The 25,629-nt window shown below is 58.1% G+C and overlaps 31 non-coding genes across 31 annotated transcripts; all 31 read left to right on the forward strand.

The window, feature by feature from the left end:
• Nucleotides 1–345: 345 nt before the first annotated feature.
• LOC147081372 (U2 spliceosomal RNA) lies at nt 346–536 on the forward strand. Its single transcript, XR_015076687.1, has one exon. It is a non-coding gene; the product is annotated as a U2 spliceosomal RNA (small nuclear RNA).
• Nucleotides 537–1,174: 638 nt separating this feature from the next.
• LOC147081373 (U2 spliceosomal RNA) lies at nt 1,175–1,365 on the forward strand. Its single transcript, XR_015076678.1, has one exon. It is a non-coding gene; the product is annotated as a U2 spliceosomal RNA (small nuclear RNA).
• A 638-nt stretch (nt 1,366–2,003) lies between these two features.
• Nucleotides 2,004–2,194, forward strand: LOC147081374 (U2 spliceosomal RNA). Its single transcript, XR_015076603.1, has one exon. It is a non-coding gene; the product is annotated as a U2 spliceosomal RNA (small nuclear RNA).
• Nucleotides 2,195–2,832: 638 nt separating this feature from the next.
• LOC147081375 (U2 spliceosomal RNA) lies at nt 2,833–3,023 on the forward strand. Its single transcript, XR_015076605.1, has one exon. It is a non-coding gene; the product is annotated as a U2 spliceosomal RNA (small nuclear RNA).
• Nucleotides 3,024–3,661: 638 nt separating this feature from the next.
• LOC147081376 (U2 spliceosomal RNA) lies at nt 3,662–3,852 on the forward strand. The gene has a single exon (XR_015076606.1). It is a non-coding gene; the product is annotated as a U2 spliceosomal RNA (small nuclear RNA).
• A 638-nt stretch (nt 3,853–4,490) lies between these two features.
• On the forward strand, nt 4,491–4,681 carry LOC147081377 (U2 spliceosomal RNA). Its single transcript, XR_015076680.1, has one exon. It is a non-coding gene; the product is annotated as a U2 spliceosomal RNA (small nuclear RNA).
• A 638-nt stretch (nt 4,682–5,319) lies between these two features.
• On the forward strand, nt 5,320–5,510 carry LOC147081378 (U2 spliceosomal RNA). Its single transcript, XR_015076607.1, has one exon. It is a non-coding gene; the product is annotated as a U2 spliceosomal RNA (small nuclear RNA).
• Nucleotides 5,511–6,148: 638 nt separating this feature from the next.
• On the forward strand, nt 6,149–6,339 carry LOC147081379 (U2 spliceosomal RNA). The gene has a single exon (XR_015076608.1). It is a non-coding gene; the product is annotated as a U2 spliceosomal RNA (small nuclear RNA).
• Nucleotides 6,340–6,977: 638 nt separating this feature from the next.
• On the forward strand, nt 6,978–7,168 carry LOC147081380 (U2 spliceosomal RNA). The gene has a single exon (XR_015076609.1). It is a non-coding gene; the product is annotated as a U2 spliceosomal RNA (small nuclear RNA).
• A 638-nt stretch (nt 7,169–7,806) lies between these two features.
• On the forward strand, nt 7,807–7,997 carry LOC147081381 (U2 spliceosomal RNA). Its single transcript, XR_015076610.1, has one exon. It is a non-coding gene; the product is annotated as a U2 spliceosomal RNA (small nuclear RNA).
• Nucleotides 7,998–8,635: 638 nt separating this feature from the next.
• On the forward strand, nt 8,636–8,826 carry LOC147081382 (U2 spliceosomal RNA). Its single transcript, XR_015076611.1, has one exon. It is a non-coding gene; the product is annotated as a U2 spliceosomal RNA (small nuclear RNA).
• A 638-nt stretch (nt 8,827–9,464) lies between these two features.
• On the forward strand, nt 9,465–9,655 carry LOC147081383 (U2 spliceosomal RNA). Its single transcript, XR_015076612.1, has one exon. It is a non-coding gene; the product is annotated as a U2 spliceosomal RNA (small nuclear RNA).
• Nucleotides 9,656–10,293: 638 nt separating this feature from the next.
• LOC147081384 (U2 spliceosomal RNA) lies at nt 10,294–10,484 on the forward strand. The gene has a single exon (XR_015076679.1). It is a non-coding gene; the product is annotated as a U2 spliceosomal RNA (small nuclear RNA).
• A 638-nt stretch (nt 10,485–11,122) lies between these two features.
• On the forward strand, nt 11,123–11,313 carry LOC147081385 (U2 spliceosomal RNA). The gene has a single exon (XR_015076613.1). It is a non-coding gene; the product is annotated as a U2 spliceosomal RNA (small nuclear RNA).
• A 638-nt stretch (nt 11,314–11,951) lies between these two features.
• LOC147081386 (U2 spliceosomal RNA) lies at nt 11,952–12,142 on the forward strand. Its single transcript, XR_015076614.1, has one exon. It is a non-coding gene; the product is annotated as a U2 spliceosomal RNA (small nuclear RNA).
• A 638-nt stretch (nt 12,143–12,780) lies between these two features.
• LOC147081387 (U2 spliceosomal RNA) lies at nt 12,781–12,971 on the forward strand. Its single transcript, XR_015076616.1, has one exon. It is a non-coding gene; the product is annotated as a U2 spliceosomal RNA (small nuclear RNA).
• A 638-nt stretch (nt 12,972–13,609) lies between these two features.
• On the forward strand, nt 13,610–13,800 carry LOC147081388 (U2 spliceosomal RNA). Its single transcript, XR_015076682.1, has one exon. It is a non-coding gene; the product is annotated as a U2 spliceosomal RNA (small nuclear RNA).
• Nucleotides 13,801–14,438: 638 nt separating this feature from the next.
• Nucleotides 14,439–14,629, forward strand: LOC147081389 (U2 spliceosomal RNA). Its single transcript, XR_015076617.1, has one exon. It is a non-coding gene; the product is annotated as a U2 spliceosomal RNA (small nuclear RNA).
• Nucleotides 14,630–15,267: 638 nt separating this feature from the next.
• On the forward strand, nt 15,268–15,458 carry LOC147081390 (U2 spliceosomal RNA). Its single transcript, XR_015076618.1, has one exon. It is a non-coding gene; the product is annotated as a U2 spliceosomal RNA (small nuclear RNA).
• Nucleotides 15,459–16,096: 638 nt separating this feature from the next.
• On the forward strand, nt 16,097–16,287 carry LOC147081391 (U2 spliceosomal RNA). The gene has a single exon (XR_015076619.1). It is a non-coding gene; the product is annotated as a U2 spliceosomal RNA (small nuclear RNA).
• A 638-nt stretch (nt 16,288–16,925) lies between these two features.
• LOC147081392 (U2 spliceosomal RNA) lies at nt 16,926–17,116 on the forward strand. Its single transcript, XR_015076620.1, has one exon. It is a non-coding gene; the product is annotated as a U2 spliceosomal RNA (small nuclear RNA).
• A 638-nt stretch (nt 17,117–17,754) lies between these two features.
• On the forward strand, nt 17,755–17,945 carry LOC147081393 (U2 spliceosomal RNA). The gene has a single exon (XR_015076621.1). It is a non-coding gene; the product is annotated as a U2 spliceosomal RNA (small nuclear RNA).
• Nucleotides 17,946–18,583: 638 nt separating this feature from the next.
• Nucleotides 18,584–18,774, forward strand: LOC147081394 (U2 spliceosomal RNA). Its single transcript, XR_015076622.1, has one exon. It is a non-coding gene; the product is annotated as a U2 spliceosomal RNA (small nuclear RNA).
• A 638-nt stretch (nt 18,775–19,412) lies between these two features.
• LOC147081395 (U2 spliceosomal RNA) lies at nt 19,413–19,603 on the forward strand. The gene has a single exon (XR_015076683.1). It is a non-coding gene; the product is annotated as a U2 spliceosomal RNA (small nuclear RNA).
• A 638-nt stretch (nt 19,604–20,241) lies between these two features.
• On the forward strand, nt 20,242–20,432 carry LOC147081396 (U2 spliceosomal RNA). Its single transcript, XR_015076623.1, has one exon. It is a non-coding gene; the product is annotated as a U2 spliceosomal RNA (small nuclear RNA).
• A 638-nt stretch (nt 20,433–21,070) lies between these two features.
• Nucleotides 21,071–21,261, forward strand: LOC147081397 (U2 spliceosomal RNA). Its single transcript, XR_015076624.1, has one exon. It is a non-coding gene; the product is annotated as a U2 spliceosomal RNA (small nuclear RNA).
• Nucleotides 21,262–21,899: 638 nt separating this feature from the next.
• LOC147081398 (U2 spliceosomal RNA) lies at nt 21,900–22,090 on the forward strand. Its single transcript, XR_015076625.1, has one exon. It is a non-coding gene; the product is annotated as a U2 spliceosomal RNA (small nuclear RNA).
• A 638-nt stretch (nt 22,091–22,728) lies between these two features.
• LOC147081399 (U2 spliceosomal RNA) lies at nt 22,729–22,919 on the forward strand. Its single transcript, XR_015076627.1, has one exon. It is a non-coding gene; the product is annotated as a U2 spliceosomal RNA (small nuclear RNA).
• A 638-nt stretch (nt 22,920–23,557) lies between these two features.
• LOC147081400 (U2 spliceosomal RNA) lies at nt 23,558–23,748 on the forward strand. Its single transcript, XR_015076628.1, has one exon. It is a non-coding gene; the product is annotated as a U2 spliceosomal RNA (small nuclear RNA).
• Nucleotides 23,749–24,386: 638 nt separating this feature from the next.
• Nucleotides 24,387–24,577, forward strand: LOC147081401 (U2 spliceosomal RNA). The gene has a single exon (XR_015076629.1). It is a non-coding gene; the product is annotated as a U2 spliceosomal RNA (small nuclear RNA).
• A 638-nt stretch (nt 24,578–25,215) lies between these two features.
• LOC147081402 (U2 spliceosomal RNA) lies at nt 25,216–25,406 on the forward strand. The gene has a single exon (XR_015076630.1). It is a non-coding gene; the product is annotated as a U2 spliceosomal RNA (small nuclear RNA).
• Nucleotides 25,407–25,629: the final 223 nt, after the last annotated feature.

Below are 25,629 nucleotides of genomic sequence, written 5' to 3' on the forward strand. Positions count from 1 at the left end.
TGGACCGTGCTGCACCCTGTTGGATTTCTGAGCCACTGCGCCCGCCCCCGTTGGAAAAGGAGGGGGGAGGGGACACCGCAAGCCCCGCCGGCGCGCTCCTGCGCGCCGCCCGGTTGGTTAATTGCTCGCAAAATGCAAATGCTTTCATGGCGTCATCTCCGCCGAAGGGAAGGGGGTGCCATACGGGCACGGCTTTTCGTCTGGCTTGCAAGTAAGTAAGCCCTGGCCGAAATTGCTCTCTTGCTGCAGGCCCGCCGTCGCACCTGCGCTCGGCCGACCGCGGCCAGATTGACGGAGAAGACAGAGGCCGAGGGACACTTGCGCGTCGGCGGGAGTTTACAGGCTATCGCTTCTCGGCCTTTTGGCTAAGATCAAGTGTAGTATCTGTTCTTATCAGTTTAATATCTGATACGTCCCCTATCTGGGGACCAAATATTAAATTGATTTCTGGAACAGGTTGATGGAACAGGGGCTTGCTCCGTCCACTCCACGCATCGACCTGGTATTGCAGTGCTTCCGGGAGCGGTGCAGCTTCCCCTCTTTGGGGTGGGAAGTCGCAAAAGTCAAAAGCAGAAAAAGTTTTCGCACCACTTTCAGCCGTGCTGTCTTTCCTTTGTAGAGCCGCTCGGGCTCGCCCTTGTCGTGCCGCCGCCTTACTTTTCACTCGCTCGCTGGCCGGCCGCGCCGCAGGCTAAGCAGCCGCCTTCGGGGGTGTTTTTCGCTCTGCGTTTGCATGTCAAAATTGTGTTTTTCTTTCTTATTTGCATATGGGGACGTGCCCTGGATTTCAGGGCGGGGCCTCGCCACCTTTCCCGCTCTGCAGCTGACCTGGACCGTGCTGCACCCTGTTGGATTTCTGAGCCACTGCGCCCGCCCCCGTTGGAAAAGGAGGGGGGAGGGGACACCGCAAGCCCCGCCGGCGCGCTCCTGCGCGCCGCCCGGTTGGTTAATTGCTCGCAAAATGCAAATGCTTTCATGGCGTCATCTCCGCCGAAGGGAAGGGGGTGCCATACGGGCACGGCTTTTCGTCTGGCTTGCAAGTAAGTAAGCCCTGGCCGAAATTGCTCTCTTGCTGCAGGCCCGCCGTCGCACCTGCGCTCGGCCGACCGCGGCCAGATTGACGGAGAAGACAGAGGCCGAGGGACACTTGCGCGTCGGCGGGAGTTTACAGGCTATCGCTTCTCGGCCTTTTGGCTAAGATCAAGTGTAGTATCTGTTCTTATCAGTTTAATATCTGATACGTCCCCTATCTGGGGACCAAATATTAAATTGATTTTTGGAACAGGGAGATGGAACAGGGGCTTGCTCCGTCCACTCCACGCATCGACCTGGTATTGCAGTGCTTCCGGGAGAGGTGCAGCTTCCCCTCTTTGGGGTGGGAAGTCGCAAAAGTCAAAAGCAGAAAAAGTTTTCGCACCACTTTCAGCCGTGCTGTCTTTCCTTTGTAGAGCCGCTCGGGCTCGCCCTTGTCGTGCCGCCGCCTTACTTTTCACCCGCTCGCTGGCCGGCCGCGCCGCAGGCTAAGCAGCCGCCTTCGGGGGTGTTTTTCGCTCTGCGTTTGCATGTCAAAATTGTGTTTTTCTTTCTTATTTGCATATGGGGACGTGCCCTGGATTTCAGGGCGGGGCCTCGCCACCTTTCCCGCTCTGCAGCTGACCTGGACCGTGCTGCACCCTGTTGGATTTCTGAGCCACTGCGCCCGCCCCCGTTGGAAAAGGAGGGGGGAGGGGACACCGCAAGCCCCGCCGGCGCGCTCCTGCGCGCCGCCCGGTTGGTTAATTGCTCGCAAAATGCAAATGCTTTCATGGCGTCATCTCCGCCGAAGGGAAGGGGGTGCCATACGGGCACGGCTTTTCGTCTGGCTTGCAAGTAAGTAAGCCCTGGCCGAAATTGCTCTCTTGCTGCAGGCCCGCCGTCGCACCTGCGCTCGGCCGACCGCGGCCAGATTGACGGAGAAGACAGAGGCCGAGGGACACTTGCGCGTCGGCGGGAGTTTACAGGCTATCGCTTCTCGGCCTTTTGGCTAAGATCAAGTGTAGTATCTGTTCTTATCAGTTTAATATCTGATACGTCCCCTATCTGGGGACCAAATATTAAATTGATTTTTGGAACAGGGAGATGGAACAGGGGCTTGCTCCGTCCACTCCACGCATCGACCTGGTATTGCAGTGCTTCCGGGAGCGGTGCAGCTTCCCCTCTTTGGGGTGGGAAGTCGCAAAAGTCAAAAGCAGAAAAAGTTTTCGCACCACTTTCAGCCGTGCTGTCTTTCCTTTGTAGAGCCGCTCGGGCTCGCCCTTGTCGTGCCGCCGCCTTACTTTTCACCCGCTCGCTGGCCGGCCGCGCCGCAGGCTAAGCAGCCGCCTTCGGGGGTGTTTTTCGCTCTGCGTTTGCATGTCAAAATTGTGTTTTTCTTTCTTATTTGCATATGGGGACGTGCCCTGGATTTCAGGGCGGGGCCTCGCCACCTTTCCCGCTCTGCAGCTGACCTGGACCGTGCTGCACCCTGTTGGATTTCTGAGCCACTGCGCCCGCCCCCGTTGGAAAAGGAGGGGGGAGGGGACACCGCAAGCCCCGCCGGCGCGCTCCTGCGCGCCGCCCGGTTGGTTAATTGCTCGCAAAATGCAAATGCTTTCATGGCGTCATCTCCGCCGAAGGGAAGGGGGTGCCATACGGGCACGGCTTTTCGTCTGGCTTGCAAGTAAGTAAGCCCTGGCCGAAATTGCTCTCTTGCTGCAGGCCCGCCGTCGCACCTGCGCTCGGCCGACCGCGGCCAGATTGACGGAGAAGACAGAGGCCGAGGGACACTTGCGCGTCGGCGGGAGTTTACAGGCTATCGCTTCTCGGCCTTTTGGCTAAGATCAAGTGTAGTATCTGTTCTTATCAGTTTAATATCTGATACGTCCCCTATCTGGGGACCAAATATTAAATTGATTTTTGGAACAGGGAGATGGAACAGGGGCTTGCTCCGTCCACTCCACGCATCGACCTGGTATTGCAGTGCTTCCGGGAGCGGTGCAGCTTCCCCTCTTTGGGGTGGGAAGTCGCAAAAGTCAAAAGCAGAAAAAGTTTTCGCACCACTTTCAGCCGTGCTGTCTTTCCTTTGTAGAGCCGCTCGGGCTCGCCCTTGTCGTGCCGCCGCCTTACTTTTCACCCGCTCGCTGGCCGGCCGCGCCGCAGGCTAAGCAGCCGCCTTCGGGGGTGTTTTTCGCTCTGCGTTTGCATGTCAAAATTGTGTTTTTCTTTCTTATTTGCATATGGGGACGTGCCCTGGATTTCAGGGCGGGGCCTCGCCACCTTTCCCGCTCTGCAGCTGACCTGGACCGTGCTGCACCCTGTTGGATTTCTGAGCCACTGCGCCCGCCCCCGTTGGAAAAGGAGGGGGGAGGGGACACCGCAAGCCCCGCCGGCGCGCTCCTGCGCGCCGCCCGGTTGGTTAATTGCTCGCAAAATGCAAATGCTTTCATGGCGTCATCTCCGCCGAAGGGAAGGGGGTGCCATACGGGCACGGCTTTTCGTCTGGCTTGCAAGTAAGTAAGCCCTGGCCGAAATTGCTCTCTTGCTGCAGGCCCGCCGTCGCACCTGCGCTCGGCCGACCGCGGCCAGATTGACGGAGAAGACAGAGGCCGAGGGACACTTGCGCGTCGGCGGGAGTTTACAGGCTATCGCTTCTCGGCCTTTTGGCTAAGATCAAGTGTAGTATCTGTTCTTATCAGTTTAATATCTGATACGTCCCCTATCTGGGGACCAAATATTAAATTGATTTTTGGAACAGGGAGATGGAACAGGGGCTTGCTCCGTCCACTCCACGCATCGACCTGGTATTGCAGTGCTTCCGGGAGCGGTGCAGCTTCCCCTCTTTGGGGTGGGAAGTCGCAAAAGTCAAAAGCAGAAAAAGTTTTCGCACCACTTTCAGCCGTGCTGTCTTTCCTTTGTAGAGCCGCTCGGGCTCGCCCTTGTCGTGCCGCCGCCTTACTTTTCACCCGCTCGCTGGCCGGCCGCGCCGCAGGCTAAGCAGCCGCCTTCGGGGGTGTTTTTCGCTCTGCGTTTGCATGTCAAAATTGTGTTTTTCTTTCTTATTTGCATATGGGGACGTGCCCTGGATTTCAGGGCGGGGCCTCGCCACCTTTCCCGCTCTGCAGCTGACCTGGACCGTGCTGCACCCTGTTGGATTTCTGAGCCACTGCGCCCGCCCCCGTTGGAAAAGGAGGGGGGAGGGGACACCGCAAGCCCCGCCGGCGCGCTCCTGCGCGCCGCCCGGTTGGTTAATTGCTCGCAAAATGCAAATGCTTTCATGGCGTCATCTCCGCCGAAGGGAAGGGGGTGCCATACGGGCACGGCTTTTCGTCTGGCTTGCAAGTAAGTAAGCCCTGGCCGAAATTGCTCTCTTGCTGCAGGCCCGCCGTCGCACCTGCGCTCGGCCGACCGCGGCCAGATTGACGGAGAAGACAGAGGCCGAGGGACACTTGCGCGTCGGCGGGAGTTTACAGGCTATCGCTTCTCGGCCTTTTGGCTAAGATCAAGTGTAGTATCTGTTCTTATCAGTTTAATATCTGATACGTCCCCTATCTGGGGACCAAATATTAAATTGATTTTTGGAACAGGAAGATGGAACAGGGGCTTGCTCCGTCCACTCCACGCATCGACCTGGTATTGCAGTGCTTCCGGGAGCGGTGCAGCTTCCCCTCTTTGGGGTGGGAAGTCGCAAAAGTCAAAAGCAGAAAAAGTTTTCGCACCACTTTCAGCCGTGCTGTCTTTCCTTTGTAGAGCCGCTCGGGCTCGCCCTTGTCGTGCCGCCGCCTTACTTTTCACCCGCTCGCTGGCCGGCCGCGCCGCAGGCTAAGCAGCCGCCTTCGGGGGTGTTTTTCGCTCTGCGTTTGCATGTCAAAATTGTGTTTTTCTTTCTTATTTGCATATGGGGACGTGCCCTGGATTTCAGGGCGGGGCCTCGCCACCTTTCCCGCTCTGCAGCTGACCTGGACCGTGCTGCACCCTGTTGGATTTCTGAGCCACTGCGCCCGCCCCCGTTGGAAAAGGAGGGGGGAGGGGACACCGCAAGCCCCGCCGGCGCGCTCCTGCGCGCCGCCCGGTTGGTTAATTGCTCGCAAAATGCAAATGCTTTCATGGCGTCATCTCCGCCGAAGGGAAGGGGGTGCCATACGGGCACGGCTTTTCGTCTGGCTTGCAAGTAAGTAAGCCCTGGCCGAAATTGCTCTCTTGCTGCAGGCCCGCCGTCGCACCTGCGCTCGGCCGACCGCGGCCAGATTGACGGAGAAGACAGAGGCCGAGGGACACTTGCGCGTCGGCGGGAGTTTACAGGCTATCGCTTCTCGGCCTTTTGGCTAAGATCAAGTGTAGTATCTGTTCTTATCAGTTTAATATCTGATACGTCCCCTATCTGGGGACCAAATATTAAATTGATTTTTGGAACAGGGAGATGGAACAGGGGCTTGCTCCGTCCACTCCACGCATCGACCTGGTATTGCAGTGCTTCCGGGAGCGGTGCAGCTTCCCCTCTTTGGGGTGGGAAGTCGCAAAAGTCAAAAGCAGAAAAAGTTTTCGCACCACTTTCAGCCGTGCTGTCTTTCCTTTGTAGAGCCGCTCGGGCTCGCCCTTGTCGTGCCGCCGCCTTACTTTTCACCCGCTCGCTGGCCGGCCGCGCCGCAGGCTAAGCAGCCGCCTTCGGGGGTGTTTTTCGCTCTGCGTTTGCATGTCAAAATTGTGTTTTTCTTTCTTATTTGCATATGGGGACGTGCCCTGGATTTCAGGGCGGGGCCTCGCCACCTTTCCCGCTCTGCAGCTGACCTGGACCGTGCTGCACCCTGTTGGATTTCTGAGCCACTGCGCCCGCCCCCGTTGGAAAAGGAGGGGGGAGGGGACACCGCAAGCCCCGCCGGCGCGCTCCTGCGCGCCGCCCGGTTGGTTAATTGCTCGCAAAATGCAAATGCTTTCATGGCGTCATCTCCGCCGAAGGGAAGGGGGTGCCATACGGGCACGGCTTTTCGTCTGGCTTGCAAGTAAGTAAGCCCTGGCCGAAATTGCTCTCTTGCTGCAGGCCCGCCGTCGCACCTGCGCTCGGCCGACCGCGGCCAGATTGACGGAGAAGACAGAGGCCGAGGGACACTTGCGCGTCGGCGGGAGTTTACAGGCTATCGCTTCTCGGCCTTTTGGCTAAGATCAAGTGTAGTATCTGTTCTTATCAGTTTAATATCTGATACGTCCCCTATCTGGGGACCAAATATTAAATTGATTTTTGGAACAGGGAGATGGAACAGGGGCTTGCTCCGTCCACTCCACGCATCGACCTGGTATTGCAGTGCTTCCGGGAGCGGTGCAGCTTCCCCTCTTTGGGGTGGGAAGTCGCAAAAGTCAAAAGCAGAAAAAGTTTTCGCACCACTTTCAGCCGTGCTGTCTTTCCTTTGTAGAGCCGCTCGGGCTCGCCCTTGTCGTGCCGCCGCCTTACTTTTCACCCGCTCGCTGGCCGGCCGCGCCGCAGGCTAAGCAGCCGCCTTCGGGGGTGTTTTTCGCTCTGCGTTTGCATGTCAAAATTGTGTTTTTCTTTCTTATTTGCATATGGGGACGTGCCCTGGATTTCAGGGCGGGGCCTCGCCACCTTTCCCGCTCTGCAGCTGACCTGGACCGTGCTGCACCCTGCTGGATTTCTGAGCCACTGCGCCCGCCCCCGTTGGAAAAGGAGGGGGGAGGGGACACCGCAAGCCCCGCCGGCGCGCTCCTGCGCGCCGCCCGGTTGGTTAATTGCTCGCAAAATGCAAATGCTTTCATGGCGTCATCTCCGCCGAAGGGAAGGGGGTGCCATACGGGCACGGCTTTTCGTCTGGCTTGCAAGTAAGTAAGCCCTGGCCGAAATTGCTCTCTTGCTGCAGGCCCGCCGTCGCACCTGCGCTCGGCCGACCGCGGCCAGATTGACGGAGAAGACAGAGGCCGAGGGACACTTGCGCGTCGGCGGGAGTTTACAGGCTATCGCTTCTCGGCCTTTTGGCTAAGATCAAGTGTAGTATCTGTTCTTATCAGTTTAATATCTGATACGTCCCCTATCTGGGGACCAAATATTAAATTGATTTTTGGAACAGGGAGATGGAACAGGGGCTTGCTCCGTCCACTCCACGCATCGACCTGGTATTGCAGTGCTTCCGGGAGCGGTGCAGCTTCCCCTCTTTGGGGTGGGAAGTCGCAAAAGTCAAAAGCAGAAAAAGTTTTCGCACCACTTTCAGCCGTGCTGTCTTTCCTTTGTAGAGCCGCTCGGGCTCGCCCTTGTCGTGCCGCCGCCTTACTTTTCACCCGCTCGCTGGCCGGCCGCGCCGCAGGCTAAGCAGCCGCCTTCGGGGGTGTTTTTCGCTCTGCGTTTGCATGTCAAAATTGTGTTTTTCTTTCTTATTTGCATATGGGGACGTGCCCTGGATTTCAGGGCGGGGCCTCGCCACCTTTCCCGCTCTGCAGCTGACCTGGACCGTGCTGCACCCTGTTGGATTTCTGAGCCACTGCGCCCGCCCCCGTTGGAAAAGGAGGGGGGAGGGGACACCGCAAGCCCCGCCGGCGCGCTCCTGCGCGCCGCCCGGTTGGTTAATTGCTCGCAAAATGCAAATGCTTTCATGGCGTCATCTCCGCCGAAGGGAAGGGGGTGCCATACGGGCACGGCTTTTCGTCTGGCTTGCAAGTAAGTAAGCCCTGGCCGAAATTGCTCTCTTGCTGCAGGCCCGCCGTCGCACCTGCGCTCGGCCGACCGCGGCCAGATTGACGGAGAAGACAGAGGCCGAGGGACACTTGCGCGTCGGCGGGAGTTTACAGGCTATCGCTTCTCGGCCTTTTGGCTAAGATCAAGTGTAGTATCTGTTCTTATCAGTTTAATATCTGATACGTCCCCTATCTGGGGACCAAATATTAAATTGATTTTTGGAACAGGGAGATGGAACAGGGGCTTGCTCCGTCCACTCCACGCATCGACCTGGTATTGCAGTGCTTCCGGGAGCGGTGCAGCTTCCCCTCTTTGGGGTGGGAAGTCGCAAAAGTCAAAAGCAGAAAAAGTTTTCGCACCACTTTCAGCCGTGCTGTCTTTCCTTTGTAGAGCCGCTCGGGCTCGCCCTTGTCGTGCCGCCGCCTTACTTTTCACCCGCTCGCTGGCCGGCCGCGCCGCAGGCTAAGCAGCCGCCTTCGGGGGTGTTTTTCGCTCTGCGTTTGCATGTCAAAATTGTGTTTTTCTTTCTTATTTGCATATGGGGACGTGCCCTGGATTTCAGGGCGGGGCCTCGCCACCTTTCCCGCTCTGCAGCTGACCTGGACCGTGCTGCACCCTGTTGGATTTCTGAGCCACTGCGCCCGCCCCCGTTGGAAAAGGAGGGGGGAGGGGACACCGCAAGCCCCGCCGGCGCGCTCCTGCGCGCCGCCCGGTTGGTTAATTGCTCGCAAAATGCAAATGCTTTCATGGCGTCATCTCCTCCGAAGGGAAGGGGGTGCCATACGGGCACGGCTTTTCGTCTGGCTTGCAAGTAAGTAAGCCCTGGCCGAAATTGCTCTCTTGCTGCAGGCCCGCCGTCGCACCTGCGCTCGGCCGACCGCGGCCAGATTGACGGAGAAGACAGAGGCCGAGGGACACTTGCGCGTCGGCGGGAGTTTACAGGCTATCGCTTCTCGGCCTTTTGGCTAAGATCAAGTGTAGTATCTGTTCTTATCAGTTTAATATCTGATACGTCCCCTATCTGGGGACCAAATATTAAATTGATTTTTGGAACAGGGAGATGGAACAGGGGCTTGCTCCGTCCACTCCACGCATCGACCTGGTATTGCAGTGCTTCCGGGAGCGGTGCAGCTTCCCCTCTTTGGGGTGGGAAGTCGCAAAAGTCAAAAGCAGAAAAAGTTTTCGCACCACTTTCAGCCGTGCTGTCTTTCCTTTGTAGAGCCGCTCGGGCTCGCCCTTGTCGTGCCGCCGCCTTACTTTTCACCCGCTCGCTGGCCGGCCGCGCCGCAGGCTAAGCAGCCGCCTTCGGGGGTGTTTTTCGCTCTGCGTTTGCATGTCAAAATTGTGTTTTTCTTTCTTATTTGCATATGGGGACGTGCCCTGGATTTCAGGGCGGGGCCTCGCCACCTTTCCCGCTCTGCAGCTGACCTGGACCGTGCTGCACCCTGCTGGATTTCTGAGCCACTGCGCCCGCCCCCGTTGGAAAAGGAGGGGGGAGGGGACACCGCAAGCCCCGCCGGCGCGCTCCTGCGCGCCGCCCGGTTGGTTAATTGCTCGCAAAATGCAAATGCTTTCATGGCGTCATCTCCGCCGAAGGGAAGGGGGTGCCATACGGGCACGGCTTTTCGTCTGGCTTGCAAGTAAGTAAGCCCTGGCCGAAATTGCTCTCTTGCTGCAGGCCCGCCGTCGCACCTGCGCTCGGCCGACCGCGGCCAGATTGACGGAGAAGACAGAGGCCGAGGGACACTTGCGCGTCGGCGGGAGTTTACAGGCTATCGCTTCTCGGCCTTTTGGCTAAGATCAAGTGTAGTATCTGTTCTTATCAGTTTAATATCTGATACGTCCCCTATCTGGGGACCAAATATTAAATTGATTTTTGGAACAGGGAGATGGAACAGGGGCTTGCTCCGTCCACTCCACGCATCGACCTGGTATTGCAGTGCTTCCGGGAGCGGTGCAGCTTCCCCTCTTTGGGGTGGGAAGTCGCAAAAGTCAAAAGCAGAAAAAGTTTTCGCACCACTTTCAGCCGTGCTGTCTTTCCTTTGTAGAGCCGCTCGGGCTCGCCCTTGTCGTGCCGCCGCCTTACTTTTCACTCGCTCGCTGGCCGGCCGCGCCGCAGGCTAAGCAGCCGCCTTCGGGGGTGTTTTTCGCTCTGCGTTTGCATGTCAAAATTGTGTTTTTCTTTCTTATTTGCATATGGGGACGTGCCCTGGATTTCAGGGCGGGGCCTCGCCACCTTTCCCGCTCTGCAGCTGACCTGGACCGTGCTGCACCCTGTTGGATTTCTGAGCCACTGCGCCCGCCCCCGTTGGAAAAGGAGGGGGGAGGGGACACCGCAAGCCCCGCCGGCGCGCTCCTGCGCGCCGCCCGGTTGGTTAATTGCTCGCAAAATGCAAATGCTTTCATGGCGTCATCTCCGCCGAAGGGAAGGGGGTGCCATACGGGCACGGCTTTTCGTCTGGCTTGCAAGTAAGTAAGCCCTGGCCGAAATTGCTCTCTTGCTGCAGGCCCGCCGTCGCACCTGCGCTCGGCCGACCGCGGCCAGATTGACGGAGAAGACAGAGGCCGAGGGACACTTGCGCGTCGGCGGGAGTTTACAGGCTATCGCTTCTCGGCCTTTTGGCTAAGATCAAGTGTAGTATCTGTTCTTATCAGTTTAATATCTGATACGTCCCCTATCTGGGGACCAAATATTAAATTGATTTTTGGAACAGGGAGATGGAACAGGGGCTTGCTCCGTCCACTCCACGCATCGACCTGGTATTGCAGTGCTTCCGGGAGAGGTGCAGCTTCCCCTCTTTGGGGTGGGAAGTCGCAAAAGTCAAAAGCAGAAAAAGTTTTCGCACCACTTTCAGCCGTGCTGTCTTTCCTTTGTAGAGCCGCTCGGGCTCGCCCTTGTCGTGCCGCCGCCTTACTTTTCACCCGCTCGCTGGCCGGCCGCGCCGCAGGCTAAGCAGCCGCCTTCGGGGGTGTTTTTCGCTCTGCGTTTGCATGTCAAAATTGTGTTTTTCTTTCTTATTTGCATATGGGGACGTGCCCTGGATTTCAGGGCGGGGCCTCGCCACCTTTCCCGCTCTGCAGCTGACCTGGACCGTGCTGCACCCTGTTGGATTTCTGAGCCACTGCGCCCGCCCCCGTTGGAAAAGGAGGGGGGAGGGGACACCGCAAGCCCCGCCGGCGCGCTCCTGCGCGCCGCCCGGTTGGTTAATTGCTCGCAAAATGCAAATGCTTTCATGGCGTCATCTCCGCCGAAGGGAAGGGGGTGCCATACGGGCACGGCTTTTCGTCTGGCTTGCAAGTAAGTAAGCCCTGGCCGAAATTGCTCTCTTGCTGCAGGCCCGCCGTCGCACCTGCGCTCGGCCGACCGCGGCCAGATTGACGGAGAAGACAGAGGCCGAGGGACACTTGCGCGTCGGCGGGAGTTTACAGGCTATCGCTTCTCGGCCTTTTGGCTAAGATCAAGTGTAGTATCTGTTCTTATCAGTTTAATATCTGATACGTCCCCTATCTGGGGACCAAATATTAAATTGATTTTTGGAACAGGGAGATGGAACAGGGGCTTGCTCCGTCCACTCCACGCATCGACCTGGTATTGCAGTGCTTCCGGGAGCGGTGCAGCTTCCCCTCTTTGGGGTGGGAAGTCGCAAAAGTCAAAAGCAGAAAAAGTTTTCGCACCACTTTCAGCCGTGCTGTCTTTCCTTTGTAGAGCCGCTCGGGCTCGCCCTTGTCGTGCCGCCGCCTTACTTTTCACCCGCTCGCTGGCCGGCCGCGCCGCAGGCTAAGCAGCCGCCTTCGGGGGTGTTTTTCGCTCTGCGTTTGCATGTCAAAATTGTGTTTTTCTTTCTTATTTGCATATGGGGACGTGCCCTGGATTTCAGGGCGGGGCCTCGCCACCTTTCCCGCTCTGCAGCTGACCTGGACCGTGCTGCACCCTGTTGGATTTCTGAGCCACTGCGCCCGCCCCCGTTGGAAAAGGAGGGGGGAGGGGACACCGCAAGCCCCGCCGGCGCGCTCCTGCGCGCCGCCCGGTTGGTTAATTGCTCGCAAAATGCAAATGCTTTCATGGCGTCATCTCCGCCGAAGGGAAGGGGGTGCCATACGGGCACGGCTTTTCGTCTGGCTTGCAAGTAAGTAAGCCCTGGCCGAAATTGCTCTCTTGCTGCAGGCCCGCCGTCGCACCTGCGCTCGGCCGACCGCGGCCAGATTGACGGAGAAGACAGAGGCCGAGGGACACTTGCGCGTCGGCGGGAGTTTACAGGCTATCGCTTCTCGGCCTTTTGGCTAAGATCAAGTGTAGTATCTGTTCTTATCAGTTTAATATCTGATACGTCCCCTATCTGGGGACCAAATATTAAATTGATTTTTGGAACAGGGAGATGGAACAGGGGCTTGCTCCGTCCACTCCACGCATCGACCTGGTATTGCAGTGCTTCCGGGAGCGGTGCAGCTTCCCCTCTTTGGGGTGGGAAGTCGCAAAAGTCAAAAGCAGAAAAAGTTTTCGCACCACTTTCAGCCGTGCTGTCTTTCCTTTGTAGAGCCGCTCGGGCTCGCCCTTGTCGTGCCGCCGCCTTACTTTTCACCCGCTCGCTGGCCGGCCGCGCCGCAGGCTAAGCAGCCGCCTTCGGGGGTGTTTTTCGCTCTGCGTTTGCATGTCAAAATTGTGTTTTTCTTTCTTATTTGCATATGGGGACGTGCCCTGGATTTCAGGGCGGGGCCTCGCCACCTTTCCCGCTCTGCAGCTGACCTGGACCGTGCTGCACCCTGTTGGATTTCTGAGCCACTGCGCCCGCCCCCGTTGGAAAAGGAGGGGGGAGGGGACACCGCAAGCCCCGCCGGCGCGCTCCTGCGCGCCGCCCGGTTGGTTAATTGCTCGCAAAATGCAAATGCTTTCATGGCGTCATCTCCGCCGAAGGGAAGGGGGTGCCATACGGGCACGGCTTTTCGTCTGGCTTGCAAGTAAGTAAGCCCTGGCCGAAATTGCTCTCTTGCTGCAGGCCCGCCGTCGCACCTGCGCTCGGCCGACCGCGGCCAGATTGACGGAGAAGACAGAGGCCGAGGGACACTTGCGCGTCGGCGGGAGTTTACAGGCTATCGCTTCTCGGCCTTTTGGCTAAGATCAAGTGTAGTATCTGTTCTTATCAGTTTAATATCTGATACGTCCCCTATCTGGGGACCAAATATTAAATTGATTTTTGGAACAGGGAGATGGAACAGGGGCTTGCTCCGTCCACTCCACGCATCGACCTGGTATTGCAGTGCTTCCGGGAGCGGTGCAGCTTCCCCTCTTTGGGGTGGGAAGTCGCAAAAGTCAAAAGCAGAAAAAGTTTTCGCACCACTTTCAGCCGTGCTGTCTTTCCTTTGTAGAGCCGCTCGGGCTCGCCCTTGTCGTGCCGCCGCCTTACTTTTCACCCGCTCGCTGGCCGGCCGCGCCGCAGGCTAAGCAGCCGCCTTCGGGGGTGTTTTTCGCTCTGCGTTTGCATGTCAAAATTGTGTTTTTCTTTCTTATTTGCATATGGGGACGTGCCCTGGATTTCAGGGCGGGGCCTCGCCACCTTTCCCGCTCTGCAGCTGACCTGGACCGTGCTGCACCCTGTTGGATTTCTGAGCCACTGCGCCCGCCCCCGTTGGAAAAGGAGGGGGGAGGGGACACCGCAAGCCCCGCCGGCGCGCTCCTGCGCGCCGCCCGGTTGGTTAATTGCTCGCAAAATGCAAATGCTTTCATGGCGTCATCTCCGCCGAAGGGAAGGGGGTGCCATACGGGCACGGCTTTTCGTCTGGCTTGCAAGTAAGTAAGCCCTGGCCGAAATTGCTCTCTTGCTGCAGGCCCGCCGTCGCACCTGCGCTCGGCCGACCGCGGCCAGATTGACGGAGAAGACAGAGGCCGAGGGACACTTGCGCGTCGGCGGGAGTTTACAGGCTATCGCTTCTCGGCCTTTTGGCTAAGATCAAGTGTAGTATCTGTTCTTATCAGTTTAATATCTGATACGTCCCCTATCTGGGGACCAAATATTAAATTGATTTTTGGAACAGGAAGATGGAACAGGGGCTTGCTCCGTCCACTCCACGCATCGACCTGGTATTGCAGTGCTTCCGGGAGCGGTGCAGCTTCCCCTCTTTGGGGTGGGAAGTCGCAAAAGTCAAAAGCAGAAAAAGTTTTCGCACCACTTTCAGCCGTGCTGTCTTTCCTTTGTAGAGCCGCTCGGGCTCGCCCTTGTCGTGCCGCCGCCTTACTTTTCACCCGCTCGCTGGCCGGCCGCGCCGCAGGCTAAGCAGCCGCCTTCGGGGGTGTTTTTCGCTCTGCGTTTGCATGTCAAAATTGTGTTTTTCTTTCTTATTTGCATATGGGGACGTGCCCTGGATTTCAGGGCGGGGCCTCGCCACCTTTCCCGCTCTGCAGCTGACCTGGACCGTGCTGCACCCTGTTGGATTTCTGAGCCACTGCGCCCGCCCCCGTTGGAAAAGGAGGGGGGAGGGGACACCGCAAGCCCCGCCGGCGCGCTCCTGCGCGCCGCCCGGTTGGTTAATTGCTCGCAAAATGCAAATGCTTTCATGGCGTCATCTCCGCCGAAGGGAAGGGGGTGCCATACGGGCACGGCTTTTCGTCTGGCTTGCAAGTAAGTAAGCCCTGGCCGAAATTGCTCTCTTGCTGCAGGCCCGCCGTCGCACCTGCGCTCGGCCGACCGCGGCCAGATTGACGGAGAAGACAGAGGCCGAGGGACACTTGCGCGTCGGCGGGAGTTTACAGGCTATCGCTTCTCGGCCTTTTGGCTAAGATCAAGTGTAGTATCTGTTCTTATCAGTTTAATATCTGATACGTCCCCTATCTGGGGACCAAATATTAAATTGATTTTTGGAACAGGGAGATGGAACAGGGGCTTGCTCCGTCCACTCCACGCATCGACCTGGTATTGCAGTGCTTCCGGGAGCGGTGCAGCTTCCCCTCTTTGGGGTGGGAAGTCGCAAAAGTCAAAAGCAGAAAAAGTTTTCGCACCACTTTCAGCCGTGCTGTCTTTCCTTTGTAGAGCCGCTCGGGCTCGCCCTTGTCGTGCCGCCGCCTTACTTTTCACCCGCTCGCTGGCCGGCCGCGCCGCAGGCTAAGCAGCCGCCTTCGGGGGTGTTTTTCGCTCTGCGTTTGCATGTCAAAATTGTGTTTTTCTTTCTTATTTGCATATGGGGACGTGCCCTGGATTTCAGGGCGGGGCCTCGCCACCTTTCCCGCTCTGCAGCTGACCTGGACCGTGCTGCACCCTGTTGGATTTCTGAGCCACTGCGCCCGCCCCCGTTGGAAAAGGAGGGGGGAGGGGACACCGCAAGCCCCGCCGGCGCGCTCCTGCGCGCCGCCCGGTTGGTTAATTGCTCGCAAAATGCAAATGCTTTCATGGCGTCATCTCCGCCGAAGGGAAGGGGGTGCCATACGGGCACGGCTTTTCGTCTGGCTTGCAAGTAAGTAAGCCCTGGCCGAAATTGCTCTCTTGCTGCAGGCCCGCCGTCGCACCTGCGCTCGGCCGACCGCGGCCAGATTGACGGAGAAGACAGAGGCCGAGGGACACTTGCGCGTCGGCGGGAGTTTACAGGCTATCGCTTCTCGGCCTTTTGGCTAAGATCAAGTGTAGTATCTGTTCTTATCAGTTTAATATCTGATACGTCCCCTATCTGGGGACCAAATATTAAATTGATTTTTGGAACAGGGAGATGGAACAGGGGCTTGCTCCGTCCACTCCACGCATCGACCTGGTATTGCAGTGCTTCCGGGAGCGGTGCAGCTTCCCCTCTTTGGGGTGGGAAGTCGCAAAAGTCAAAAGCAGAAAAAGTTTTCGCACCACTTTCAGCCGTGCTGTCTTTCCTTTGTAGAGCCGCTCGGGCTCGCCCTTGTCGTGCCGCCGCCTTACTTTTCACCCGCTCGCTGGCCGGCCGCGCCGCAGGCTAAGCAGCCGCCTTCGGGGGTGTTTTTCGCTCTGCGTTTGCATGTCAAAATTGTGTTTTTCTTTCTTATTTGCATATGGGGACGTGCCCTGGATTTCAGGGCGGGGCCTCGCCACCTTTCCCGCTCTGCAGCTGACCTGGACCGTGCTGCACCCTGTTGGATTTCTGAGCCACTGCGCCCGCCCCCGTTGGAAAAGGAGGGGGGAGGGGACACCGCAAGCCCCGCCGGCGCGCTCCTGCGCGCCGCCCGGTTGGTTAATTGCTCGCAAAATGCAAATGCTTTCATGGCGTCATCTCCGCCGAAGGGAAGGGGGTGCCATACGGGCACGGCTTTTCGTCTGGCTTGCAAGTAAGTAAGCCCTGGCCGAAATTGCTCTCTTGCTGCAGGCCCGCCGTCGCACCTGCGCTCGGCCGACCGCGGCCAGATTGACGGAGAAGACAGAGGCCGAGGGACACTTGCGCGTCGGCGGGAGTTTACAGGCTATCGCTTCTCGGCCTTTTGGCTAAGATCAAGTGTAGTATCTGTTCTTATCAGTTTAATATCTGATACGTCCCCTATCTGGGGACCAAATATTAAATTGATTTTTGGAACAGGGAGATGGAACAGGGGCTTGCTCCGTCCACTCCACGCATCGACCTGGTATTGCAGTGCTTCCGGGAGCGGTGCAGCTTCCCCTCTTTGGGGTGGGAAGTCGCAAAAGTCAAAAGCAGAAAAAGTTTTCGCACCACTTTCAGCCGTGCTGTCTTTCCTTTGTAGAGCCGCTCGGGCTCGCCCTTGTCGTGCCGCCGCCTTACTTTTCACCCGCTCGCTGGCCGGCCGCGCCGCAGGCTAAGCAGCCGCCTTCGGGGGTGTTTTTCGCTCTGCGTTTGCATGTCAAAATTGTGTTTTTCTTTCTTATTTGCATATGGGGACGTGCCCTGGATTTCAGGGCGGGGCCTCGCCACCTTTCCCGCTCTGCAGCTGACCTGGACCGTGCTGCACCCTGTTGGATTTCTGAGCCACTGCGCCCGCCCCCGTTGGAAAAGGAGGGGGGAGGGGACACCGCAAGCCCCGCCGGCGCGCTCCTGCGCGCCGCCCGGTTGGTTAATTGCTCGCAAAATGCAAATGCTTTCATGGCGTCATCTCCGCCGAAGGGAAGGGGGTGCCATACGGGCACGGCTTTTCGTCTGGCTTGCAAGTAAGTAAGCCCTGGCCGAAATTGCTCTCTTGCTGCAGGCCCGCCGTCGCACCTGCGCTCGGCCGACCGCGGCCAGATTGACGGAGAAGACAGAGGCCGAGGGACACTTGCGCGTCGGCGGGAGTTTACAGGCTATCGCTTCTCGGCCTTTTGGCTAAGATCAAGTGTAGTATCTGTTCTTATCAGTTTAATATCTGATACGTCCCCTATCTGGGGACCAAATATTAAATTGATTTTTGGAACAGGGAGATGGAACAGGGGCTTGCTCCGTCCACTCCACGCATCGACCTGGTATTGCAGTGCTTCCGGGAGCGGTGCAGCTTCCCCTCTTTGGGGTGGGAAGTCGCAAAAGTCAAAAGCAGAAAAAGTTTTCGCACCACTTTCAGCCGTGCTGTCTTTCCTTTGTAGAGCCGCTCGGGCTCGCCCTTGTCGTGCCGCCGCCTTACTTTTCACCCGCTCGCTGGCCGGCCGCGCCGCAGGCTAAGCAGCCGCCTTCGGGGGTGTTTTTCGCTCTGCGTTTGCATGTCAAAATTGTGTTTTTCTTTCTTATTTGCATATGGGGACGTGCCCTGGATTTCAGGGCGGGGCCTCGCCACCTTTCCCGCTCTGCAGCTGACCTGGACCGTGCTGCACCCTGTTGGATTTCTGAGCCACTGCGCCCGCCCCCGTTGGAAAAGGAGGGGGGAGGGGACACCGCAAGCCCCGCCGGCGCGCTCCTGCGCGCCGCCCGGTTGGTTAATTGCTCGCAAAATGCAAATGCTTTCATGGCGTCATCTCCGCCGAAGGGAAGGGGGTGCCATACGGGCACGGCTTTTCGTCTGGCTTGCAAGTAAGTAAGCCCTGGCCGAAATTGCTCTCTTGCTGCAGGCCCGCCGTCGCACCTGCGCTCGGCCGACCGCGGCCAGATTGACGGAGAAGACAGAGGCCGAGGGACACTTGCGCGTCGGCGGGAGTTTACAGGCTATCGCTTCTCGGCCTTTTGGCTAAGATCAAGTGTAGTATCTGTTCTTATCAGTTTAATATCTGATACGTCCCCTATCTGGGGACCAAATATTAAATTGATTTTTGGAACAGGGAGATGGAACAGGGGCTTGCTCCGTCCACTCCACGCATCGACCTGGTATTGCAGTGCTTCCGGGAGCGGTGCAGCTTCCCCTCTTTGGGGTGGGAAGTCGCAAAAGTCAAAAGCAGAAAAAGTTTTCGCACCACTTTCAGCCGTGCTGTCTTTCCTTTGTAGAGCCGCTCGGGCTCGCCCTTGTCGTGCCGCCGCCTTACTTTTCACCCGCTCGCTGGCCGGCCGCGCCGCAGGCTAAGCAGCCGCCTTCGGGGGTGTTTTTCGCTCTGCGTTTGCATGTCAAAATTGTGTTTTTCTTTCTTATTTGCATATGGGGACGTGCCCTGGATTTCAGGGCGGGGCCTCGCCACCTTTCCCGCTCTGCAGCTGACCTGGACCGTGCTGCACCCTGTTGGATTTCTGAGCCACTGCGCCCGCCCCCGTTGGAAAAGGAGGGGGGAGGGGACACCGCAAGCCCCGCCGGCGCGCTCCTGCGCGCCGCCCGGTTGGTTAATTGCTCGCAAAATGCAAATGCTTTCATGGCGTCATCTCCGCCGAAGGGAAGGGGGTGCCATACGGGCACGGCTTTTCGTCTGGCTTGCAAGTAAGTAAGCCCTGGCCGAAATTGCTCTCTTGCTGCAGGCCCGCCGTCGCACCTGCGCTCGGCCGACCGCGGCCAGATTGACGGAGAAGACAGAGGCCGAGGGACACTTGCGCGTCGGCGGGAGTTTACAGGCTATCGCTTCTCGGCCTTTTGGCTAAGATCAAGTGTAGTATCTGTTCTTATCAGTTTAATATCTGATACGTCCCCTATCTGGGGACCAAATATTAAATTGATTTTTGGAACAGGGAGATGGAACAGGGGCTTGCTCCGTCCACTCCACGCATCGACCTGGTATTGCAGTGCTTCCGGGAGCGGTGCAGCTTCCCCTCTTTGGGGTGGGAAGTCGCAAAAGTCAAAAGCAGAAAAAGTTTTCGCACCACTTTCAGCCGTGCTGTCTTTCCTTTGTAGAGCCGCTCGGGCTCGCCCTTGTCGTGCCGCCGCCTTACTTTTCACCCGCTCGCTGGCCGGCCGCGCCGCAGGCTAAGCAGCCGCCTTCGGGGGTGTTTTTCGCTCTGCGTTTGCATGTCAAAATTGTGTTTTTCTTTCTTATTTGCATATGGGGACGTGCCCTGGATTTCAGGGCGGGGCCTCGCCACCTTTCCCGCTCTGCAGCTGACCTGGACCGTGCTGCACCCTGTTGGATTTCTGAGCCACTGCGCCCGCCCCCGTTGGAAAAGGAGGGGGGAGGGGACACCGCAAGCCCCGCCGGCGCGCTCCTGCGCGCCGCCCGGTTGGTTAATTGCTCGCAAAATGCAAATGCTTTCATGGCGTCATCTCCGCCGAAGGGAAGGGGGTGCCATACGGGCACGGCTTTTCGTCTGGCTTGCAAGTAAGTAAGCCCTGGCCGAAATTGCTCTCTTGCTGCAGGCCCGCCGTCGCACCTGCGCTCGGCCGACCGCGGCCAGATTGACGGAGAAGACAGAGGCCGAGGGACACTTGCGCGTCGGCGGGAGTTTACAGGCTATCGCTTCTCGGCCTTTTGGCTAAGATCAAGTGTAGTATCTGTTCTTATCAGTTTAATATCTGATACGTCCCCTATCTGGGGACCAAATATTAAATTGATTTTTGGAACAGGAAGATGGAACAGGGGCTTGCTCCGTCCACTCCACGCATCGACCTGGTATTGCAGTGCTTCCGGGAGCGGTGCAGCTTCCCCTCTTTGGGGTGGGAAGTCGCAAAAGTCAAAAGCAGAAAAAGTTTTCGCACCACTTTCAGCCGTGCTGTCTTTCCTTTGTAGAGCCGCTCGGGCTCGCCCTTGTCGTGCCGCCGCCTTACTTTTCACCCGCTCGCTGGCCGGCCGCGCCGCAGGCTAAGCAGCCGCCTTCGGGGGTGTTTTTCGCTCTGCGTTTGCATGTCAAAATTGTGTTTTTCTTTCTTATTTGCATATGGGGACGTGCCCTGGATTTCAGGGCGGGGCCTCGCCACCTTTCCCGCTCTGCAGCTGACCTGGACCGTGCTGCACCCTGTTGGATTTCTGAGCCACTGCGCCCGCCCCCGTTGGAAAAGGAGGGGGGAGGGGACACCGCAAGCCCCGCCGGCGCGCTCCTGCGCGCCGCCCGGTTGGTTAATTGCTCGCAAAATGCAAATGCTTTCATGGCGTCATCTCCGCCGAAGGGAAGGGGGTGCCATACGGGCACGGCTTTTCGTCTGGCTTGCAAGTAAGTAAGCCCTGGCCGAAATTGCTCTCTTGCTGCAGGCCCGCCGTCGCACCTGCGCTCGGCCGACCGCGGCCAGATTGACGGAGAAGACAGAGGCCGAGGGACACTTGCGCGTCGGCGGGAGTTTACAGGCTATCGCTTCTCGGCCTTTTGGCTAAGATCAAGTGTAGTATCTGTTCTTATCAGTTTAATATCTGATACGTCCCCTATCTGGGGACCAAATATTAAATTGATTTTTGGAACAGGGAGATGGAACAGGGGCTTGCTCCGTCCACTCCACGCATCGACCTGGTATTGCAGTGCTTCCGGGAGCGGTGCAGCTTCCCCTCTTTGGGGTGGGAAGTCGCAAAAGTCAAAAGCAGAAAAAGTTTTCGCACCACTTTCAGCCGTGCTGTCTTTCCTTTGTAGAGCCGCTCGGGCTCGCCCTTGTCGTGCCGCCGCCTTACTTTTCACCCGCTCGCTGGCCGGCCGCGCCGCAGGCTAAGCAGCCGCCTTCGGGGGTGTTTTTCGCTCTGCGTTTGCATGTCAAAATTGTGTTTTTCTTTCTTATTTGCATATGGGGACGTGCCCTGGATTTCAGGGCGGGGCCTCGCCACCTTTCCCGCTCTGCAGCTGACCTGGACCGTGCTGCACCCTGTTGGATTTCTGAGCCACTGCGCCCGCCCCCGTTGGAAAAGGAGGGGGGAGGGGACACCGCAAGCCCCGCCGGCGCGCTCCTGCGCGCCGCCCGGTTGGTTAATTGCTCGCAAAATGCAAATGCTTTCATGGCGTCATCTCCGCCGAAGGGAAGGGGGTGCCATACGGGCACGGCTTTTCGTCTGGCTTGCAAGTAAGTAAGCCCTGGCCGAAATTGCTCTCTTGCTGCAGGCCCGCCGTCGCACCTGCGCTCGGCCGACCGCGGCCAGATTGACGGAGAAGACAGAGGCCGAGGGACACTTGCGCGTCGGCGGGAGTTTACAGGCTATCGCTTCTCGGCCTTTTGGCTAAGATCAAGTGTAGTATCTGTTCTTATCAGTTTAATATCTGATACGTCCCCTATCTGGGGACCAAATATTAAATTGATTTTTGGAACAGGGAGATGGAACAGGGGCTTGCTCCGTCCACTCCACGCATCGACCTGGTATTGCAGTGCTTCCGGGAGCGGTGCAGCTTCCCCTCTTTGGGGTGGGAAGTCGCAAAAGTCAAAAGCAGAAAAAGTTTTCGCACCACTTTCAGCCGTGCTGTCTTTCCTTTGTAGAGCCGCTCGGGCTCGCCCTTGTCGTGCCGCCGCCTTACTTTTCACCCGCTCGCTGGCCGGCCGCGCCGCAGGCTAAGCAGCCGCCTTCGGGGGTGTTTTTCGCTCTGCGTTTGCATGTCAAAATTGTGTTTTTCTTTCTTATTTGCATATGGGGACGTGCCCTGGATTTCAGGGCGGGGCCTCGCCACCTTTCCCGCTCTGCAGCTGACCTGGACCGTGCTGCACCCTGCTGGATTTCTGAGCCACTGCGCCCGCCCCCGTTGGAAAAGGAGGGGGGAGGGGACACCGCAAGCCCCGCCGGCGCGCTCCTGCGCGCCGCCCGGTTGGTTAATTGCTCGCAAAATGCAAATGCTTTCATGGCGTCATCTCCGCCGAAGGGAAGGGGGTGCCATACGGGCACGGCTTTTCGTCTGGCTTGCAAGTAAGTAAGCCCTGGCCGAAATTGCTCTCTTGCTGCAGGCCCGCCGTCGCACCTGCGCTCGGCCGACCGCGGCCAGATTGACGGAGAAGACAGAGGCCGAGGGACACTTGCGCGTCGGCGGGAGTTTACAGGCTATCGCTTCTCGGCCTTTTGGCTAAGATCAAGTGTAGTATCTGTTCTTATCAGTTTAATATCTGATACGTCCCCTATCTGGGGACCAAATATTAAATTGATTTTTGGAACAGGGAGATGGAACAGGGGCTTGCTCCGTCCACTCCACGCATCGACCTGGTATTGCAGTGCTTCCGGGAGCGGTGCAGCTTCCCCTCTTTGGGGTGGGAAGTCGCAAAAGTCAAAAGCAGAAAAAGTTTTCGCACCACTTTCAGCCGTGCTGTCTTTCCTTTGTAGAGCCGCTCGGGCTCGCCCTTGTCGTGCCGCCGCCTTACTTTTCACTCGCTCGCTGGCCGGCCGCGCCGCAGGCTAAGCAGCCGCCTTCGGGGGTGTTTTTCGCTCTGCGTTTGCATGTCAAAATTGTGTTTTTCTTTCTTATTTGCATATGGGGACGTGCCCTGGATTTCAGGGCGGGGCCTCGCCACCTTTCCCGCTCTGCAGCTGACCTGGACCGTGCTGCACCCTGTTGGATTTCTGAGCCACTGCGCCCGCCCCCGTTGGAAAAGGAGGGGGGAGGGGACACCGCAAGCCCCGCCGGCGCGCTCCTGCGCGCCGCCCGGTTGGTTAATTGCTCGCAAAATGCAAATGCTTTCATGGCGTCATCTCCGCCGAAGGGAAGGGGGTGCCATACGGGCACGGCTTTTCGTCTGGCTTGCAAGTAAGTAAGCCCTGGCCGAAATTGCTCTCTTGCTGCAGGCCCGCCGTCGCACCTGCGCTCGGCCGACCGCGGCCAGATTGACGGAGAAGACAGAGGCCGAGGGACACTTGCGCGTCGGCGGGAGTTTACAGGCTATCGCTTCTCGGCCTTTTGGCTAAGATCAAGTGTAGTATCTGTTCTTATCAGTTTAATATCTGATACGTCCCCTATCTGGGGACCAAATATTAAATTGATTTTTGGAACAGGGAGATGGAACAGGGGCTTGCTCCGTCCACTCCACGCATCGACCTGGTATTGCAGTGCTTCCGGGAGCGGTGCAGCTTCCCCTCTTTGGGGTGGGAAGTCGCAAAAGTCAAAAGCAGAAAAAGTTTTCGCACCACTTTCAGCCGTGCTGTCTTTCCTTTGTAGAGCCGCTCGGGCTCGCCCTTGTCGTGCCGCCGCCTTACTTTTCACCCGCTCGCTGGCCGGCCGCGCCGCAGGCTAAGCAGCCGCCTTCGGGGGTGTTTTTCGCTCTGCGTTTGCATGTCAAAATTGTGTTTTTCTTTCTTATTTGCATATGGGGACGTGCCCTGGATTTCAGGGCGGGGCCTCGCCACCTTTCCCGCTCTGCAGCTGACCTGGACCGTGCTGCACCCTGTTGGATTTCTGAGCCACTGCGCCCGCCCCCGTTGGAAAAGGAGGGGGGAGGGGACACCGCAAGCCCCGCCGGCGCGCTCCTGCGCGCCGCCCGGTTGGTTAATTGCTCGCAAAATGCAAATGCTTTCATGGCGTCATCTCCGCCGAAGGGAAGGGGGTGCCATACGGGCACGGCTTTTCGTCTGGCTTGCAAGTAAGTAAGCCCTGGCCGAAATTGCTCTCTTGCTGCAGGCCCGCCGTCGCACCTGCGCTCGGCCGACCGCGGCCAGATTGACGGAGAAGACAGAGGCCGAGGGACACTTGCGCGTCGGCGGGAGTTTACAGGCTATCGCTTCTCGGCCTTTTGGCTAAGATCAAGTGTAGTATCTGTTCTTATCAGTTTAATATCTGATACGTCCCCTATCTGGGGACCAAATATTAAATTGATTTTTGGAACAGGGAGATGGAACAGGGGCTTGCTCCGTCCACTCCACGCATCGACCTGGTATTGCAGTGCTTCCGGGAGCGGTGCAGCTTCCCCTCTTTGGGGTGGGAAGTCGCAAAAGTCAAAAGCAGAAAAAGTTTTCGCACCACTTTCAGCCGTGCTGTCTTTCCTTTGTAGAGCCGCTCGGGCTCGCCCTTGTCGTGCCGCCGCCTTACTTTTCACCCGCTCGCTGGCCGGCCGCGCCGCAGGCTAAGCAGCCGCCTTCGGGGGTGTTTTTCGCTCTGCGTTTGCATGTCAAAATTGTGTTTTTCTTTCTTATTTGCATATGGGGACGTGCCCTGGATTTCAGGGCGGGGCCTCGCCACCTTTCCCGCTCTGCAGCTGACCTGGACCGTGCTGCACCCTGTTGGATTTCTGAGCCACTGCGCCCGCCCCCGTTGGAAAAGGAGGGGGGAGGGGACACCGCAAGCCCCGCCGGCGCGCTCCTGCGCGCCGCCCGGTTGGTTAATTGCTCGCAAAATGCAAATGCTTTCATGGCGTCATCTCCGCCGAAGGGAAGGGGGTGCCATACGGGCACGGCTTTTCGTCTGGCTTGCAAGTAAGTAAGCCCTGGCCGAAATTGCTCTCTTGCTGCAGGCCCGCCGTCGCACCTGCGCTCGGCCGACCGCGGCCAGATTGACGGAGAAGACAGAGGCCGAGGGACACTTGCGCGTCGGCGGGAGTTTACAGGCTATCGCTTCTCGGCCTTTTGGCTAAGATCAAGTGTAGTATCTGTTCTTATCAGTTTAATATCTGATACGTCCCCTATCTGGGGACCAAATATTAAATTGATTTTTGGAACAGGGAGATGGAACAGGGGCTTGCTCCGTCCACTCCACGCATCGACCTGGTATTGCAGTGCTTCCGGGAGCGGTGCAGCTTCCCCTCTTTGGGGTGGGAAGTCGCAAAAGTCAAAAGCAGAAAAAGTTTTCGCACCACTTTCAGCCGTGCTGTCTTTCCTTTGTAGAGCCGCTCGGGCTCGCCCTTGTCGTGCCGCCGCCTTACTTTTCACCCGCTCGCTGGCCGGCCGCGCCGCAGGCTAAGCAGCCGCCTTCGGGGGTGTTTTTCGCTCTGCGTTTGCATGTCAAAATTGTGTTTTTCTTTCTTATTTGCATATGGGGACGTGCCCTGGATTTCAGGGCGGGGCCTCGCCACCTTTCCCGCTCTGCAGCTGACCTGGACCGTGCTGCACCCTGTTGGATTTCTGAGCCACTGCGCCCGCCCCCGTTGGAAAAGGAGGGGGGAGGGGACACCGCAAGCCCCGCCGGCGCGCTCCTGCGCGCCGCCCGGTTGGTTAATTGCTCGCAAAATGCAAATGCTTTCATGGCGTCATCTCCGCCGAAGGGAAGGGGGTGCCATACGGGCACGGCTTTTCGTCTGGCTTGCAAGTAAGTAAGCCCTGGCCGAAATTGCTCTCTTGCTGCAGGCCCGCCGTCGCACCTGCGCTCGGCCGACCGCGGCCAGATTGACGGAGAAGACAGAGGCCGAGGGACACTTGCGCGTCGGCGGGAGTTTACAGGCTATCGCTTCTCGGCCTTTTGGCTAAGATCAAGTGTAGTATCTGTTCTTATCAGTTTAATATCTGATACGTCCCCTATCTGGGGACCAAATATTAAATTGATTTTTGGAACAGGGAGATGGAACAGGGGCTTGCTCCGTCCACTCCACGCATCGACCTGGTATTGCAGTGCTTCCGGGAGCGGTGCAGCTTCCCCTCTTTGGGGTGGGAAGTCGCAAAAGTCAAAAGCAGAAAAAGTTTTCGCACCACTTTCAGCCGTGCTGTCTTTCCTTTGTAGAGCCGCTCGGGCTCGCCCTTGTCGTGCCGCCGCCTTACTTTTCACCCGCTCGCTGGCCGGCCGCGCCGCAGGCTAAGCAGCCGCCTTCGGGGGTGTTTTTCGCTCTGCGTTTGCATGTCAAAATTGTGTTTTTCTTTCTT

This window comes from Somniosus microcephalus, unplaced genomic scaffold (assembly GCF_052327205.1).
Source record: "Somniosus microcephalus isolate GS21.2 unplaced genomic scaffold, FLI_Smic_1.0 scaffold562, whole genome shotgun sequence".
Classification (NCBI taxonomy): domain Eukaryota; kingdom Metazoa; phylum Chordata; class Chondrichthyes; order Squaliformes; family Somniosidae; genus Somniosus; species Somniosus microcephalus.